Source organism: Plecotus auritus (assembly GCF_963455305.1).
Source record: "Plecotus auritus genome assembly, chromosome: 4".
In the NCBI taxonomy this organism is placed as follows: Eukaryota; Metazoa; Chordata; class Mammalia; order Chiroptera; family Vespertilionidae; genus Plecotus; species Plecotus auritus.
This window is the reverse complement of record NC_137775.1, coordinates 150,651,599-150,669,173: the sequence shown is the minus strand read 5'-3', so window position 1 is coordinate 150,669,173 and position 17,575 is coordinate 150,651,599. Positions and strand designations below refer to the sequence as shown.

The following is a 17,575-nucleotide window of genomic DNA, read 5'->3' as shown; positions in this document are numbered from 1 at the left end:
TATTACAAATGCTTTAATATCCTGTCTTATACACAATATGTTACAAACATTGAAGACAATTCCTATGGTTTTCTCATTCATCGTATGCCTGATGCATGTTCATTACACTATATACAATGAGAAAAATATTTCTCTCCATAGGGTACACTCATTTACTTTTGCTATATTTTCTGTGTTTGTGATAATGTTCTTTTAGACCCTAGAAGTTAGGAACAGTACTTGTAATTCAGTTCGGAACATCTCATGGAATATTCTTAGTAAATATCTTTGATGGCAATAATAATTTTGATAGACGGTGACAATACTCATTTACAGGATGAGAACATGATATTTTGCTGTTGCTGTTGAAACCAAGGGAGATGGTTCCCCTGTTGTTGTTCTCTTCTCTTCTTCTTTCTCCTCCATCATTGTGACCTTGTGCTTATAGTGCACAGTTCTGATAATACATTATTTCATTCAATCCTCATCACCAATATAAGTTGGGTATCAACACTTGTATGTTACACGTGAGCCAACATGTTTAGGTAACCTGCCCTCATTTATATATGGCAATGCCAGGATTTAAAACTGACAATTACTTTAGAATTGATGGTCCTGAAAATTACTGTTTATGGCTTATAAAACCCTCGGTGAAACTTAGATAAAAGGTTCTCTATTGTGTGACCTTGGGCAAGTTACATAACCACTTTCATTTTCCCTGACTATATTTTATTGTAATTAGTATAATCAGAAGGCTGCATAATACAGTTTCACATTTAGTACTTTCCGTTTGGAGTCATACCTTGAAATTGGATTACATTAATAAATGTTTATAGATACTATGAGAAATCTTACATTGAAGCTGGATCATTAATGCTTTGATCAAATATATTACTTAGTGTAAAATTTTCATTACTCAGTGTTAGTAAATATATACTATTTTAGTGACTGTGATTGAGAAAAACAAGATATATTAGTTTCATGCCACTGATTAATTTTATGTGCTTTTAAGAAGGAAAGATGAGAGGTAGACAAAAGCTACATTTTTTAGAAATCCAGCCTTACTTTTCATCAAATGGAGAATATGTCCTCAAAAGCTACTTCATTCTTTTTTGAATTATATCTTTAAATACATTTGCTTTGTAGAGTATTAGAAAATATGGGCAAGCAAAGATTTTTAAAAAATAAAATAAAACATATTTCTGCCACTCAGAGATCATCACTATAGCATTCCCCGGCATATCTTTCAAAATCCCTTTGTATGCACATACTAGTATGTGTATGACTATTTGCGAATATTCATTTTTAATTAATCAAAATGTTTTCCTATTATATCCACTCTTATAATATGTTTTTTTTTTCAACCAATGATTTTCTTTTCATTTAGGTGAATTTTTTTCTAAATCAAATCCAAATTCATATTTCCCGAATAGACCCAGTGTTTTTCAGTATATTTGGTTTGCTCAAACCAGTATCATTATATTTGGTTATTATCTCTCAAGTCGCTTTTAATTTAACATAGTTCTTTTTTTTTTTATGACACTGTTAAAAATGCAATTTTATTGTATAGTGTCAAAATCCAATCCTTGATTGAGGATTTCAAACTAGATCAAAATAAAATTTGATGTGGCATTAAAGGAATTTCCTTCATTAGACCCTCTAGGAGACTGGTAACAAATATTAATGATACTAATAAAAAAGATTCCTAATTTCAAGTAGCTGTAATTTTAACGAAATTGAGGTTTTATTCTTTGTGGAACTATAAGCAGTGAAATAGAGACTGTTTTCAAAAACAATGGCTCAGAATTATACTGACATTTTTTGAAATATAAATCCAACATATTGTCAATGGTGAGAACAACTACCAGAACACTGTAGAGAATAATGCTTCTTTCCAATATAAGTTTATAACCTGTTAAAAGGTTTTCCTGTACAATTTATGGTTGGCCTTTTCTGAAGTTTTCTCTTAATGACAATAAAAATTTTCTTTATGCAGATTCTTCCCAGTTGGACTTCTCAGTGGAACACTTACATAGTCTACAATTTTTCACTTGTATCTACTACAGAATAAATAGCAAATGGCAGGCAAGTCAACTGACATCATAAAAGCTTTAATACAAAAGGCTTAATTATTATAATCTTCTTCCTGTCTCATCAATTGCTTCTACTATTTGCCAAGAAAACAGCTATTGCTAACTTTGTGCCTATCTCTCCGTGCATTATGGGGAAAAATGAGGACTCTGGAGTCAGAATAGTCCGTTCGTTTTAAAATCCTTTCTGTACTGTGTGGCCTTAGGCAAATTGCATAACCACCCTGTGCCTTATTTTCCCTGGTTGTAAAATTAGAATAAAATTGTCTCTATCTCATGGGATTGTTGTGGGGATTAGATGAGGTACCCAATTAAAATAGTGCCTGGTACATAGTAAGCACTAAATAAATCTTACAGTAAGTTTGTTAAAAATTGAATTTGACTAATGGTATCTGAAGGCACTGCTCTGAAAAATGTTCCTTGGTGTTCACCCTTCACTGAAATAAGCAAGAAAAACAAAATGTAAAACATTCATTTGGGGGAAAGTATTTATAAGCTGCATGATACATGTATTCTTCTCCCACCTTGACACACACACATGCATTCAGTGTACACTATTTCCAACAGGCTCACCACTCAGCCCTCAAACCTTTCCATGGAGCAGGATAATATCCTAAGCCAAAAGGCATGCATGATCTACTCAGCAGAGTAGTCATGTAGAATAAATCCTAAAACCTCTTGCTTCTGCCCCAATTCACCATAGTACAAGAACATCATTACAGCCCAGTTTAGCTCATCTTGTGCCTTCTGAGAGGTGCTGATGTGAGTCATCCCTGAACAATTAAAACATTTGAGAGAACCTCTTTGTCATGGTGGTTTTAATCTTTTAACAAAACCAGAATTCTTTGACATATTACTTGAAAACTCTTGTTCTTTGGTATATTAAAAAGCACATCTTACGAAAAGTAGAGTGGTGGTTGCCAGGGCTGGGGAAGCGGGGAAATGGGGAGTTGTTCAGTGAGTATAGTGTTTCAGTTTTGCAAAATTGTGAGTGTTCTGGAGATCTGATGCATAATAATATGAATATACTAAACACTATTGAACTGTAAATGTTTTAAACTGTTAAATTTTATTTATGTACTAGAGGCCCGGTGCATGACATTCGTGCACTGGGGAGGGGGTCCCTCAGCCTGGCTTGTGCCCTCTCGCAGTCTGGGAACCCTCAGAGGATGTCTGACTGACAGCTTAGGCCTGCTCCCCATGGGGAACGGGCCTACGCCATAAGTCAGACATCCTTAGTGCTGTGGTGGAGGCGGCTGCTGTGCTCGCCAGCCGTGAGCCTGGCTTGTGCCTGAGTGGCCCTCCCCCTGTGGGAGTGCACTGACCACCAGGGGGCAGCTCCTGCATTGAGAGCCTGCCCCCTGGTGGCCAGTGCGTGTCATAGCAACCAATCATTCCACCATTAGGTCAATTTGCCTTTTATTATATAGGATTTTTATCACAATTACATTTTTTTAAGTAAAAAAATCATCTTACAGAGAGTTCTGTGGTCAATTATGTTTGTGCAATATGCATGCTTATAATTCCATTTTGGTGATTTAAGGGTTCACAAGCTTCTTAGAAGTCCTGCAATTAAAAAAAACCCACAAAACCTCACTTAACTTTGTTTAGGGCTAAATTTCCACACTAGTTTTTTTTTCAAAACAATGTAGGAAAGTTCTGTTAGACTCTATAACTAGAAAATGGTAAATGAATTGTTTCCTGTTCTTTCTTGACTGGACTAACATGACATTCATCAAACAATGGTTTTGACTACCAGTTTTTAGTCTTTTATCTTTGAGAAAAACTTTTAACAGATATTGTCAGTAACACTAATCTATTTTAGAAGTAACTTTTTCCTCTTGCCTAAGTGTAGCATGTCTTGAATTTGTGCTTATTAAGCTTAGAGAAATTGGAGTGGTGACACTTGTTTATTTTTGAAAACACTTTTTAGGTGTTCTCTCAAGCATTTTTCATTGACAGACATCTGGATACTACCATCTAAAGTGGGCATGTCCGAAGGAGCCTCTTTATCAATAATTATTATAGAAAAATAAAACAAACACAAAATCCCATCAGAAAATTTCTGATTTGGAGAAAGCACACATACACAAAAACACACACTGAAAAATAGCAAAATCGTGTGAAAAAAACTATCCTGGTAAAGGACAGGGGAACTAGATTTCTGACGATGTTCATTTTGCCACCCCTTAAGTATTATAAGAGCCAAATGTTGGAGGAAATGGGAATATATAAATGACATCTACTGAAAGCCTGAATGACTCCTTAGCTCCCTCTTTTTTTATTGCTAAATGAAAGAAAAAAAGAAAGAAAAGAGGTGTTTTGGAGGAATTATTTTCACTAAAATCTTCATATTAGACTAGAGGCCCGGTGCACGAAATTCGTGTACTGGGGGGGGTGTCCCTCAGCCCAATCTGCACCCTCTCCAATCTGGGACCCCTGGGGGATGTCTGACTGCCTGTTTAGGCCCAATCCAAGCAGTCGGACATCCCTTTCACAATCTAGGACTGCTGGCTCCCAACTGCTTGCCTGCCTGCCTGATTATCCCTAACCACTTCTGCCTGCCAGCCTGATCACGCCCTAACCACTCCCCTGCCAGCCTGATCATCCCCAACTGCCCTCTCCTGTATATTCCCTCTTTATTAGATAGGGTTTTTTCTTTAGCATATTGGACAGCCATAACTGGTTTGGCTCAGTGGATGGAGCATCGGCCTGCAGACTCAAGGGTCCCAGGTTTGATTCTGGTCAAGGGCATGTACCTTGGTTGGGGGCACATACCCAGTGGGGAGTGTGCAGGAGGCAGCTGATCGATGTTTCTCTCTCATAGATGTTTCTAGCTCTCTATCCCTTTCCCTTCCTCTCTGTAAAAAATCAATAAAATATATATTTTTAAAAAAGAAACATTTAGCCAAAACCGGTTTGGCTCAGTGGATAGAGCGTCGGCCTGCGGACTGAAAGGTCCCGGGTTCGATTCCGGTCAAGGGCACGTACTTTGGTTGCGGGCACAACCCCAGTAGGAGGTGTGCAGGAGGCAGCTGATCGATGTCTCTCTCTCATCGATGTTTCTAACTCTCTATCCCTCTCCTTTCCTCTCTGTAAAAAATCAATAAAATATATTAAAAAAAAAAAAAAAAAAGAAAGAAACATTTAAGATTCCTCCATATCTGCCTGGCTGGTGTGACACAGTGGTTGAGACCCCAGGCTGCCACTGCTGGAAGGGGATTGCACCCTAGCCAGGCTGAGACCCCAGCCCAGGCTATGGCCGGGGATCGCGCCAGGCGCTGGTGCCTCCCAGCCGGACACCCCAGGCTGCCGCTGCTGGGCGGGGATCACTGCATGGGGGGCGGGCGCCTCCCAGCCGGACACCCCAGACTGCCACTGCTGGGCAGACTGGGGGACTCCAGACTGGGCGCCGCCATCTTGTGGCTATGGGCGCTGCCATTTTGTAGCGGAGTGACGGTTAATTTGCATATTACTCTTTTAGTTAGAAACAAATATACTTCAGAGCAGAACACATCTGGAGCAACGTTAATTGCTTTAAAGCAGAAAAGGGACTGTTTGATAAATTACTATTGATCTGTGTTGAACATTTCATTGTGATCCTGGTATCTACCAAACAGAATTCCTTATAGGTAGTTTCATTCACTTATTCAGTCAGTCAGTATATATTTATCAAGTGTTAGCTACCTGCCAAGCACTGTGCTAGACAATAGGCATAAAGTGGTGAACAATTCCAGTGTGGTCTCGGCTGTCATGCATCCTGCTATTAAGAGAAGATAAACATTCATCAAATAATCACACAAATGAGTGGATGATTATGAACATTGTGATGTTTTTTTAAAGAAAGAAATGCTGTCCTAACACAAGATTTAACAAAGGAACCTAATACATCCAAGAGCGTTTCACTGAGGAAGTGGCACTTAGCTGAGATTGGAAGGATGATCAGAAATTAGCCAGCTGGGGGAACGGGACGCTTTCCAGACCTATGGATAGCTTATGAAAAGGACTAAGCCCTAACTGGTTTGGCTCAGTGGATAGAGCATCAGCCTGCAGACTGAAGTGTCCCAGGTTCGATTCCGGTCAAGAGCATATACCTTGGTTGTGGGCATATCCCCAATAGGGGGTGTGCAGGAGGCAGCTGATCGATGTTTCTCTCTCATCGATGTTTCTAACTTTCTATCCCTCTCCCTTCCTCTCTGTAAAAAATCAATAAAATATTTTTTTTTTTAAAAAAGGGGACTAAGAACTGGTCCATGTTGAACCCCATTTGGTGGCAAGTAATTACTGAAGTCTTCAAAGCTGTCTCTAGTTTTGAATGAAGGAAAGATGGGAAGAATAAGCATTACAATGTTAAATGTGAGTGCTTTGTTTGTATATATTTTATACCTTTCTGTTTTTAATCCCCTTTTTAATAATGAAGATACAATATTTTTAAAGTTAAAAGTTATAGAAATCCCCACAAATCAAAAAGGACTTTTATTTGATTGATAGTTTCATAGAAACCTTTTTTTTTTTTTATGAGACTCTGTTATCTTAATGCAACTCCTTATTGGTTGAGAAATTATTTCAACTTTCACAGCATTAACTGGCATAGGAAGATGTGTCATCTGCTGGTTTCTGGGACTTCAGTCACGAGGGATTCCTGTAAGTCATAGCTTCTGAATGATCCCTTGCAAAGATCATGGATCTTGGGGGCTCTTGGGACAGTTTTGGTGTTTGCATCTTTAGTCCTTTCTCTTCTCTCCACTACTCCACTCACCTGGACACAGAGTCTTAATGAGGCTTGGAGTTTTCCAGACAGAAAATGGCAGAGTGGTGGGTGTGGGGAACCACCAAGGTATTTCAGCTCTTCTTGATCTGCCACTGGCCAGTGGTTTATTCAGTCAGTCAGTATATATTTATCAAGTGGTAGCTTTTACTTGTTCTTGTATCACCCATGTCCCTGATGTAAGGATCCCAAGAAGCAGGAACTTAGTGTCCTCAGAGTACTACTTACAAGTGTGTTTCGTGCATTCTGTCCCTGCATTTTAAATGTCTCTCTCAGGGAAACTCAGACATATCGAAAGGCTACTAATAAAGGAGCCTTACCAAGTTTCAGGCACTTCTTGGAATGCTGCTGCACAGTGAGCTTTCAACTATTAGTCTTAACTCTCGCACACACAAATAAAACCCTCCCTGAGTATAACAAGAATGCCCTGTGGAGATAGTGAGCATTGACTGAGGGTGGGTTGGTAACAAGGCAGTGCCCCAGACCCAAATTAGGGAACAGTAGTCTGGTTAAAATAGTTTTTTGAGAGCTGTGCCAAGTGATTGGTGAAACCACACAGTCTGCTGTAGTGGGAAATCTCCCTCCGCTGTTGAGGAAAACCACTTCCAAGAAAACCTGACTAGACTCCAGTCTGCAGTATGGAGGCAGGGGTCGGCTGAGGCAAGGGTTGGCTGAGACTGGGGTTAGCTGAGACTGGTGTTGGCTGAGGCTGGGGCCGGCTGAGGCTGATGTTGGCTTTGGCTCTTGCTCACATGGTGGGAAAGGACTTCATGGTGGAAAAAATCTTCGAGAGCCCACACAACCCTTATCTGAAAGGAGAGAAAACAGTGGGTTAGGTTTATGTAAATCTTGTCACCATGTGTCCTTCACAGTGAGCACTAACATATAAGCACTAACAATTTTCATTAAGGAGTTATTATTTTCCTCAGGCACTTAATTCTCTAATGGCCATCCAGAAGGACCCCTTAGGGACTATTAGGTATGCTAGTCATATACCACCTCTGGACCAACACAGGATGTTGAGGGGACTGGTGATTACACAGCTCCAAGGGGGAAATATGTTCAGTTCTCAGACTTCCCTTGTCTGCAAGGTTTTTGAGCCCTCACTCCCGCAGCATCTGTTTTCTCTTCCCAACGCCCACAGGTAGGCCTGCTATATACCACACATAGAGTAATACTTCCTATTTGTGTAGTACTGTATTATTTTCTAGAACTTGCTTGTTGATCACCTCATTTGTTCCCCATGATTAATCCGTTAGGTTGGCAAAATTAGTTTCATTATCTTCATATGCAGAACAGAAAATGGAAACTTTTAGATGAAGGTTATAAAGTTTTAAGTGGTATTAACACATCACACTCTTTTATACTAAACAACATTTTGAAGCATTTTAACCTCGATACAAGTATGGAGAGAAGAAAGCATTGCATAGAAGGCAAATCAGGACCTTGGAGGAAGGCAGATCCCAGTATGAACCCTGGTGCTGGGGGACCTGTGAGTAATCATCCAGTCCCTCCGAGCCTCTCTTCCTAACTGTAAATAGGAATAATGATTCTACCTCACAGAATTGTTGTGGAGATAAGATGAGATTACATATGCAAGTTCAGTACCTGACAAATAGCCAGTGCTCAACAAATGACAACCTCCCCCCACCTCCGCCCCCGACCACCACCACTTCCAAAAGGCATAAATACTCAAATTAACACCTAATTTTGACTAGCCAGTTGCAGATAGCTCTACCCAACTGTGGATGAATAATTACAGAGAAAATGCTCTTCCATGAAATGGAAAATGTATTTGGAATAGAAAAAAGAATAAACAACTTTACTTGGACAATTGAAGTAGACTGTTCTCAGAATATTTCAAGGATATGTAATTGGTATGCTTGAACATTATTTATTTATGCCCAGTTGCCAAGTCAAGAGTTGCCTATTTGTACAGCTCTCTGTTGTAAGGTGTTTTGAACCACTTCATTAGAAAGTTAAGTGCCTGAAAAAAAATAAATTATGGAACATTTCCTACTATTGTTCTACACACAGACTGTCCCAGAGCTGAAAATATGGCCAGAACAGGGCCATGCATAAAACAGGTATTTGGTATGCAAATAAGCTAACAGTAATGAAATTTTGAATAACCCATGGGCAAAATCAGGAATTTCTATCGGTATATATTCACAGCTGGCATTTAAACTAGAATAGTTGAGAATGGGGTAGTGGGAATTCTGATGTACTTAGAGAAGCATGAGACTCATTTGTTCATGTAATAAAGCACTAGGTCTGGCCTTTTATGGACCACTTGTTGGGGAATGCTGGGTTGAAACAAGGAGACAGAGTTCTAGTCTCTTTTCTGCCACTGGTCAATCAAGTCACTTAGCCTTGCTGGGCAACATGATTCTCATCTGTTAAATACTGAGCTAGTCTAACCCAGACATTCTGCACTTCTATGAGTAAGGACACTCCTTAATAACAAAAAAGCCATGTGTATTTCACTCTGTTCCACTGCTCCTCCTTAGTTCATGGTCCTCTCATTTCTCATCCAGATGATTACAATAGGCCTGATTGAGTTCCCTGCCTCCAGTCTCATTGCCTCAAGTCTAATAATTATATTGCTTTGGAAAGAATTATCTTTCTGAAATACCAAACTCAAGTCACATCCTACGTTTCCAGCCTTCAGTGTCTTCTCATTAGTCTCAGGCTAGAATACTTATGTGGCATACAAGGCCCTCCATAATCAGGCTCTCCACTTGTCATTCTGGCCTCATCCCTCACTTTCCCTCACGCTAGGCTCCAGCCACACAACATTACTTGTAGGTCTCCAACACACCTGGATAGTTCTTGCCTCTCTAACTTTGCTTATACTGCTCTCTCTGCATGGAGTTCTCTCCCTATTGTGTAGTCTCCCGTAATAAATTAAATCCCTAAGCATAGGCACCCTGCCTGATTCATCGAGTGCTCAGCGCTGTGCCTGACACATAGCGAGACTGGATATTTAGTGAAAGAATTAATGAATATTGATGGTTCAGATTTCAGACTAGACAATCAAAAGGGTATTTTATTTTCAGTGCTTCTTAAATTATAGACATAGGCTGCTTACACAAAAAGCTCGTTCTGCCTGTAGTAAAAAAATGGTAATTCAGAACCCAGAGACCAAACTCAGCTAATTTTCTGAAGATCACTGGCACAGAAGAGACTCCCTGGGTAGAGTTCTTGTTTTCTGAGAGGACAGTTCTGAGCTCTGGTCACCTGTGTTTCCTTCTATAAAGCACAGATGCCATCATTGAGGAGCAGTGAGGACAGGGCATGGAAACTCTCATGGGTATAGAAGGAGAAGGAAAAGGAAATATAGTTGGAGAGTGGGAATCAGAAAAAAGGATGAGGGCATCCAGTGTGTCCATAAAAATACAGGATGGGGCAAAAGCAGGCTTACAATTGTTTGTGTGGAAAATAATACAGCCCTAACCAGTTTGGCTTAGTGGATAGAGCATCGGCCCGTGGACTGAAGGGTCCCAGGTTCGATTCCAGTCAAGGCCATGTACCTTGATTGCAGGCACATCTCCAGTAGGGGGTGTGCAGGAGGCAGCTGATCGATGTTTCTAACTCTCTATCCTTCTCCCTTCCTCTCTGTAAAAAATCAATAAAATATATTTTTAAAAAGAAAATAATACAGTAATTAATAAATAATAATACAAGAATAAGCTTTTTTTTGCATACTCACAACTGTAAATCTACTTTAGCCCCACCTGTACCCTGGAAGAGTATTGTTATGCATAAATGGAAGTTGAAATTTTTAAATGTCTCCTAAATACAACATATATGGTAGCCCACCCCAAGCACTTTTTAGTGTTAATAAGAGCCAATGCTAATGAAGATAGCTCTTTTCAAAGGATATAAAAGGATATGGGCAGTTGACCTTTCCATCTAGGATATGTCACTGTGTGGTAGCCGCTGTTGGTGCCCTGCCCAGATCTGTAACTGTGCACCCACCTATTCCTCCCACCACTGAGTGTTGGCTGCTATGGGCTCACATTCGTCCTTTCACTGGAAAATTGCCCTTATTGGAGAGTAATTGCTCTGCCTGAGTAGTTACACGCTTTCTTCGCCTCAGAGATGGTCTGCATCTGAGGACTGATTAATAGAGGAGTACAAAAGCCCAGCTCCTTTTTGCAAGGTGAAAGAATTCTGTTGTGCTAGTATTCACACTCTAGAGTTCCCCAGGGGGTCATGCTGAGGTTAGATTTCAGTTGAATCATATCCTTGCTTTATCATCTTTCCCTGTCACCTCCCTTTTCCCGCATTTCCTTAAAAATTTATCTCTTGAGAACAATCCCTCAGTAAATCACTTGTAAAATGATTTGGCTGGGGCTCTGCTTCTAGCGACTCAGTATCAACCCCACAGGTGGTCTGGAAGCCCTCTCATGGAGCCAGATTTCCATGAAAGAGCTCCCGAGGGTTGCTGTCAACCTCGTATTTGCCTAGATGGAGCCTCTTTCAAGCCACTCTTCTCACCCTCAATAGATGTCCAATCAGTGGGGTAGTTGGCAAAGCTCTTCTTTAAGACAAGTCTGTCTTTTTAGACTCTTGTGTATTTACACTCCTATGACTCTCTCCCTGCTTCAGTGTGGGTAGTAGGCAGAGTGAGTCATTTGTCACAAGTCGGGCTAAAAGAAGATACTGCCTTCCTGGGGTTTGCTTTTCTTGTTGTTCCTTCTCCCTGCCTCCTCCTGGAACCCTAAAACAGCAATTGCTTACTTCTCATGAATATTGAACAATTTAGAATTGAAAAGGCATTCGGCAAGTTGCCCAGTGTGCCATATGCTACCTTTTCCCACTCCAGGTGTTCTCTCTCTTGACTGGCAGCTCACAGGCTGGCTGTGGTCCAGTCAGAGGAATCGAGAAGATCTTGGAAGATATGCTTAGCATATCCCTTCATAAAGCCAAGTCTCCGTCTGGGTTTTAGTTTGTTGGGCAGTGTTTATTATCTACCCATATGGAAATGCACATAGGATTACAGGGAGTATGTTGGATATACTTTGTGCCCGGACGATGTGGACACATGAAGAACCATGTGGAGATTCTTTCAATCTTGGTTTTGCAGAGCTTGAAGTGACAACAGAATTGAGGTATTGACTCCAAAATAGATGGAGGTCATTAAATTCTGTGAAAATGTACTCAGTGCAATAAAAACAAAAGTTTGGGGACCATTTCACCAACTGATCGGAGGATGGGGACCACTCATTGGTTCTCACTCCTAGTCCTGGCTTGTTTTGCAAGATTGATTCTGTTTCCTTAAATGCCCTTCTTGTCTGAAAGTAGATTGGAAAGCAATATCCAGCAAATGGTGGTGCTTGATTAATTGTTGATAAACTGTTTCTGAGTGCTGAGATTAAACAGGAAAGGTTTAAATCATGATGGCTACCCCTTGAATTCCCTATTTTATAAATGTTGAGTTACATGTGATTTTTCTTCTTAACCAAAGAGCAAGGCTTTTAAATTAATGACATACAGACTTGTAATCAGTTATTTTTAATGTTTTTCTCAAGGGGGGAAAAACCATAGCACATAAAGAAGATGTAAAAGTGAATATGTGAGTGAGATACTCTTGACACATTTTGAAATATTTATAGTTTTTCAAAGAAACTTAGTAATAATTCTTAAACTTATGTTTTAGAGATGTAGTCATTTTATGTAAGATATTGATTCAAGTAAATAAACAGAGTTGGCTTATATGTCAACTTTATTTTTTTTTATTTTTTACTTTTATTTTATTTTATTTTTTTACATTTTTTTAATTGTTTGAAGTATTAAAAATAGTAGTACATATGTCTCTTTTTTTCCCCCATTGACCTCCCCCCACCCTCCCCTTCCCCCCAGTACATGCCTTTACCTGCCCCCCCCCCCAGTGTCTTTTATCCATTGGTTATGCTTATATGCATGCGTACAAGTCCTTCAGTTGATCTCTTATAGCCCCCCTCCCCCGCAAAACCTCCTCTGCCTTCCCACTGTAGTCTGACAGTCTGTTCAATGCTTCTTTGCTTCTGTATCTATTTTCCCCCCTTTTCTTTCCTTTAAAAAATCTTGCCTCTGCAGACTAGAAATAGACATATAATAACAAAAAATGTTTGAGTCCCAATTTCAATGTCCAACAGTTCTGATTCCCCGTTTCAATGTCAAACAGTTCCTTATGTGTACATGTCAGCAATGATATCTGGATGGTGGGCACATGGTGGCAATGCAGGTCTGACCCTCTCTGGTTTGGTCCTAGGCAAGTGCTGCGTCGCACAGCTTCTGACTGCTAGCGTGGCAAGGCGTCATCAGCGTCTTCCATCTCTGGACTGTTTCTCCTCTTGTCTTCATGGTTGGAGCAGACCTGTCAATTCCTCTCTGTTGCAGGAATCCACATGGTCTTGGGGTTGTTTTCTGAAAATATACAAACATATTCTCGACCAAAAGTTAATAAAGGAATCTTTTCTATATAATTGATTTGGGATCCTTTTTATTTTTGTCCAAACGATTTTCCTTTGTCTTATTTAGACACCATGTGTGTTTTGCTGTTAGCATTACAAATAGAAATTAATTTTGTAAAGTAAAAATTTTCTAGATGTAATTTACTTATAGGATATTTTTCCTTACATGATATTACCCTACTATCCCCCCTTTTTTGATTAATGGAGGCTTTTGTAAATTTTATAATGCAGTCTTGATAACTTTAAATTTTAACTTTTTGCACAAAAATATGACTGCTTTAGTTTCATTGCATGTTCAGGAATTTTACCATGAGATGAACTACCAATAGAAATTTTAGTTAACACTTTAGGAACAGCTTTTTGTCCAGTACAATTAAATTTCCTTGAATATTCACTTATTTGAATTAGCCTATTTAAATTAATCTGAAAACTTGATTATTATTTTACGGTCAAATTTAATACTCTACCAACAATCTTAATTTACCCTGTAAATATTAGTGGAAAGGATTATTTGCATTCTTGAGTAGGCCCTGAGCATTCCTGGTGCTAGGCTGGATTTAGATATAGGGCAGCTGCTGTCAGCCAAGTCTCTGTCTGTTACCTGGGTCCCAATCTGAGCTGGGCCAAGTCACACTGTCTGTCACCTGTGTCCCGATCTGAGCTGGGCGTGGGAAGCAAAGCAGCCATGGGGGCAGGAGACCTCCCTCAGACGGGGCGAGGGTTCAGGCCCCTGCAAGGTTGGGAGGGTGGGGGTCTGTGCCCCACCTCTGATGATCCCCAAGTTCTCTCCTGATGGCCCCTCTGCGACTGTGCCTGTCTTAGGTTGTTCCTTCCATGAGGAATCTTATCCGTCTCTGGCTAACCAGTCATCCTCCGGGGCCAAGCAGGGTGATGTGAGGTTCAGTTCTGTCTCCTTGGTAGCCTATGCCCCCGTGGCCTCCACGCCCAGCACCTGCCTTGGGATCCCCTGGCCTGCTGGCGGGGCCCCAGAACTGATCACATATCTCGGGGAACTCAGGTTTCTTCTCCAGGGAGGGCCCAGCTCACACAATTGGGCGAGAGACAGATCCATGGTACCAGCCACCACGAGGCTTCAAGCTCAGCATGAACAGAAAGCTCAGGCAACAGCTGAGGGCAACTGGATTGTGAGAAGAGGGTCCCTCTTGGCACAAAAAGCAAGAGGGGCCAATATAGAATGCTCAAGTGCCTTCCCAGTGCCTTAATTCCTTCTGAAAGGGATTAAATCCTTTCATGTCCTCTTTTTTTTTTTTTTTAAATTGCTGCCAAACATTCCAAGAATTAGTTTGTAAGTTTGTTTGGGATAATTGTACAGTATGCTGTTGTAAAATATCTAAAATTATAATGACATTGTAGAATAATATCATGTAAGGATATTCTTTGCTCTAGGCCATGGCAATTCAATTTTAAACTGGCTGACAATTTCTTTTTGTAACTTTATATAAACTTTGTCAGGGAGGCAAAAACACAAATTATTCCCCCATAACCCCCCACCCCCCACTTATGCCCCACCCCCTTGTTGTCTGTGTCCATTGATTAGGCTCATATGCATGCACACAAGTCCCTTGGTTGATCTCTCCCCCTTATCCCCACCCTCCCCTACCTTCCCTGAGGTATGACGTGCTGTTCGACGTTTCTCAGTCTCTGGATCTGTTCTTGTTCATCAGACTGTGCCATTCATTATATTCCACAAATGAGTGAGATCATGTGATATTTATCTTTCTCTGCCTGGCTTATTTCACTTAACATAATACTCTCCATATCCATCCATGCTGTTGCAAATGCTAGGAACTCCTTCTTTTTTACCGCCGCATAGTATTCCATTGTGTAGATATACCACAGTTTTTTAATCCACTCATCTGCTGATGGGCATTTAGGCTGTTTCCAAATCTTAGCTATTGTAAATTGTGCTGCTATGAACATAGGGGTGCATATATCCTTTCTGATTCGTGATTCTAGTTTCTTGGGATATATTCCTAGAAGTGGGATCACTGGGTCAAATGGGAGTTCCATTTTTAGTTTTTTGAGGAAACTCCATACTGTTCTCCACAGTGGCTGCACCAGTCTGCATTCCCACCAGCAGTGCACGAGGGTTCCTTTTTCTCCACATCCTCGCCAGCACTTGTCATTTGTTGATTTGTTGATAAAAGCCATTCTGACAGGTGTGAGATGGTACCACATTGTTGTTTTGATTTGCATCTCTCTGACGATGAGTGACTTTGAGCAGGTTTTCATATGTCTCTTGGCCTTCCTTCTGTCTTCTTTCGAAAAGTGTCTATTTAGATCAGATGCCCATTTTTTGATTGGGTAGTTTATCTTCTTTTGGTTAAGCTGCATGAGTTCCCTGTAAATGTTGGAGATTAAACCCTTATCGTTGATATCATTGGCAAATATGTTCTCCCATGCAGTGGGCTTTCTTGTTGTTTTATTGATGGTTTCCTTTGCTGTGCAAAAGCTTTTTAATTTGATGTAGTCCCATTTGTTTATTTTCTCTTTAGTTTCCATTGCCCTAGGAGCAGTATCAGTGAAGAAGTTCCTTCGGCATATGTCTGAGATTTTTCTGCCTGTGGATTCCTCTAGTATTTTTATGGTTTCCCGTCTTATGTTTAAGTCCTTTATCCATTTTGAGTTTATTTTTGTGTATGGTGTAAGTTGGTGATCTAGCTTCATTTTTTTGCATGTATCTGTCCAATTTTCCCAACACCATTTGTTGAAGAGATATGTCAACTTTAATGAAGTGTTTTTAAACAGTATCCTTGAGATTGTCAAGTCTTATTTATCATAATAGTCCTGGAGATTTTCTTTTCCCCTTCTTCTCCTTCAACGATTTGAGGTTCTTTAGGTTCTTATGCCCTCTCTTTATTTTTTTATTTTTTAAATATATTTTATTGATTTTTTACAGAGAGGAAGGGAGAGGGATAGAAAGTTAGAAACATCGATGAGAGAGAAACATTGATCAGCTGCCTCCTGCACACCCCCTACTAGGGATGTGCCCGCAACCAAGGCACATGCCCTTGACCGGAATCGAACCTGGGACCCTTCAGTCCGCAGGCCGACGCTCCATCCACTGAGCCAAACTGGTTTCGTCTGCCCTCTCTTTATTTAAAAAAAAATCTCCTCTAGCTGTGCGGTGACTGCATCCCACTTCTTCCTCCATCCAATTTTGAATGGTCACTGGCTCTGAAAAATCAAGGGAAACAAGACTGAGCATACAGGTAGTAGTGACACACCTCAACCCACAGGGGGTCTCAAGACCCACTCCCTACCTCACTCAGACCACCCTCACAGGGAGAAACCTTCCATCTCCTTCCCTCCTTCACTCCATCTCTCAGAGCTTGGGCATCTCTGTGCCAAAGTGCTGGGGACAGAGCATGATGGGGAAAGGAAGGGAGAAGGTTAAAGGCTCTGGGTTCCACAGAGAGTGTGCTCCTGTTGATCTCTTTGGCTTCTCGATTTCTCTTGAACTTAGCTCTTGAAGTCTCGCTTCTCTCTCCAGGTAGGTGATGCAAAAGATTCCAGGTATTGCAAACGGAATAGGAAGGATTCTCCAGAGATGAAATGGAGTGACAGGCAGATGAATGAGGCCTGATGAGGTCTTTCTTTTCTTTTTTAAGATATTATTCATGAAATTTTAATAGGTAATTTATCCATGTGGTTTAAACATTATGAACTGTAGAAAAATATACAACACCAACTCTGTCTTCCATATCTTATTCCCACCCTTTCAGTTCCTACACATGTTGTTGACTTTTACACTAAGAGAAAGATATTTTATCATGCAAAGGCAGTAGCCCTTAATTCTCATTTTATGGAGTGTTCATTTTTAAAAAGAATTAAAATGGTGATGGCCAAATGTTTTTCTTTTCTTGGAACTACTGATATAGTGAATTATATTAACATAATTCTAAATTGGAATATGGACCATTCTTATGTATTTATTCCTTAATGTACTGTTGGATTCCACTGACCAGTATTTTATTTAGGATTTTTACATTGATATCCATAAATAATATTGACCTGTAGTTTGGGAATTTTTTTGTGTGTACTCTTTCTCTTTTGGTATTAATATTATTCTTATCACATAAAAAGAGTTTATAAATGTTTTTTTTATTGTTTTTTCTTGGAACAGCTTAAATAACATTGTAATTATATTCCTTTTAAAGTATTAGAAAAATTTTCCTGTAAAGGCATCTTGGCCTGACACTTTTTAGGGATGGGGAGATCCCTTTGATAGCTTCCTCAGCTTATCTATGGAAATC

General features: G+C 40.1%; 1 protein-coding gene across 3 annotated transcripts in view; it reads left to right on the top strand.

Moving 5' to 3' along the window:
• LHFPL3 (LHFPL tetraspan subfamily member 3) overlaps positions 1–17,575 on the top strand; it is a 529,678-nt gene that overhangs the window by 120,619 nt on the left and 391,484 nt on the right. The gene's annotated exons all lie outside the window — the stretch shown is intronic.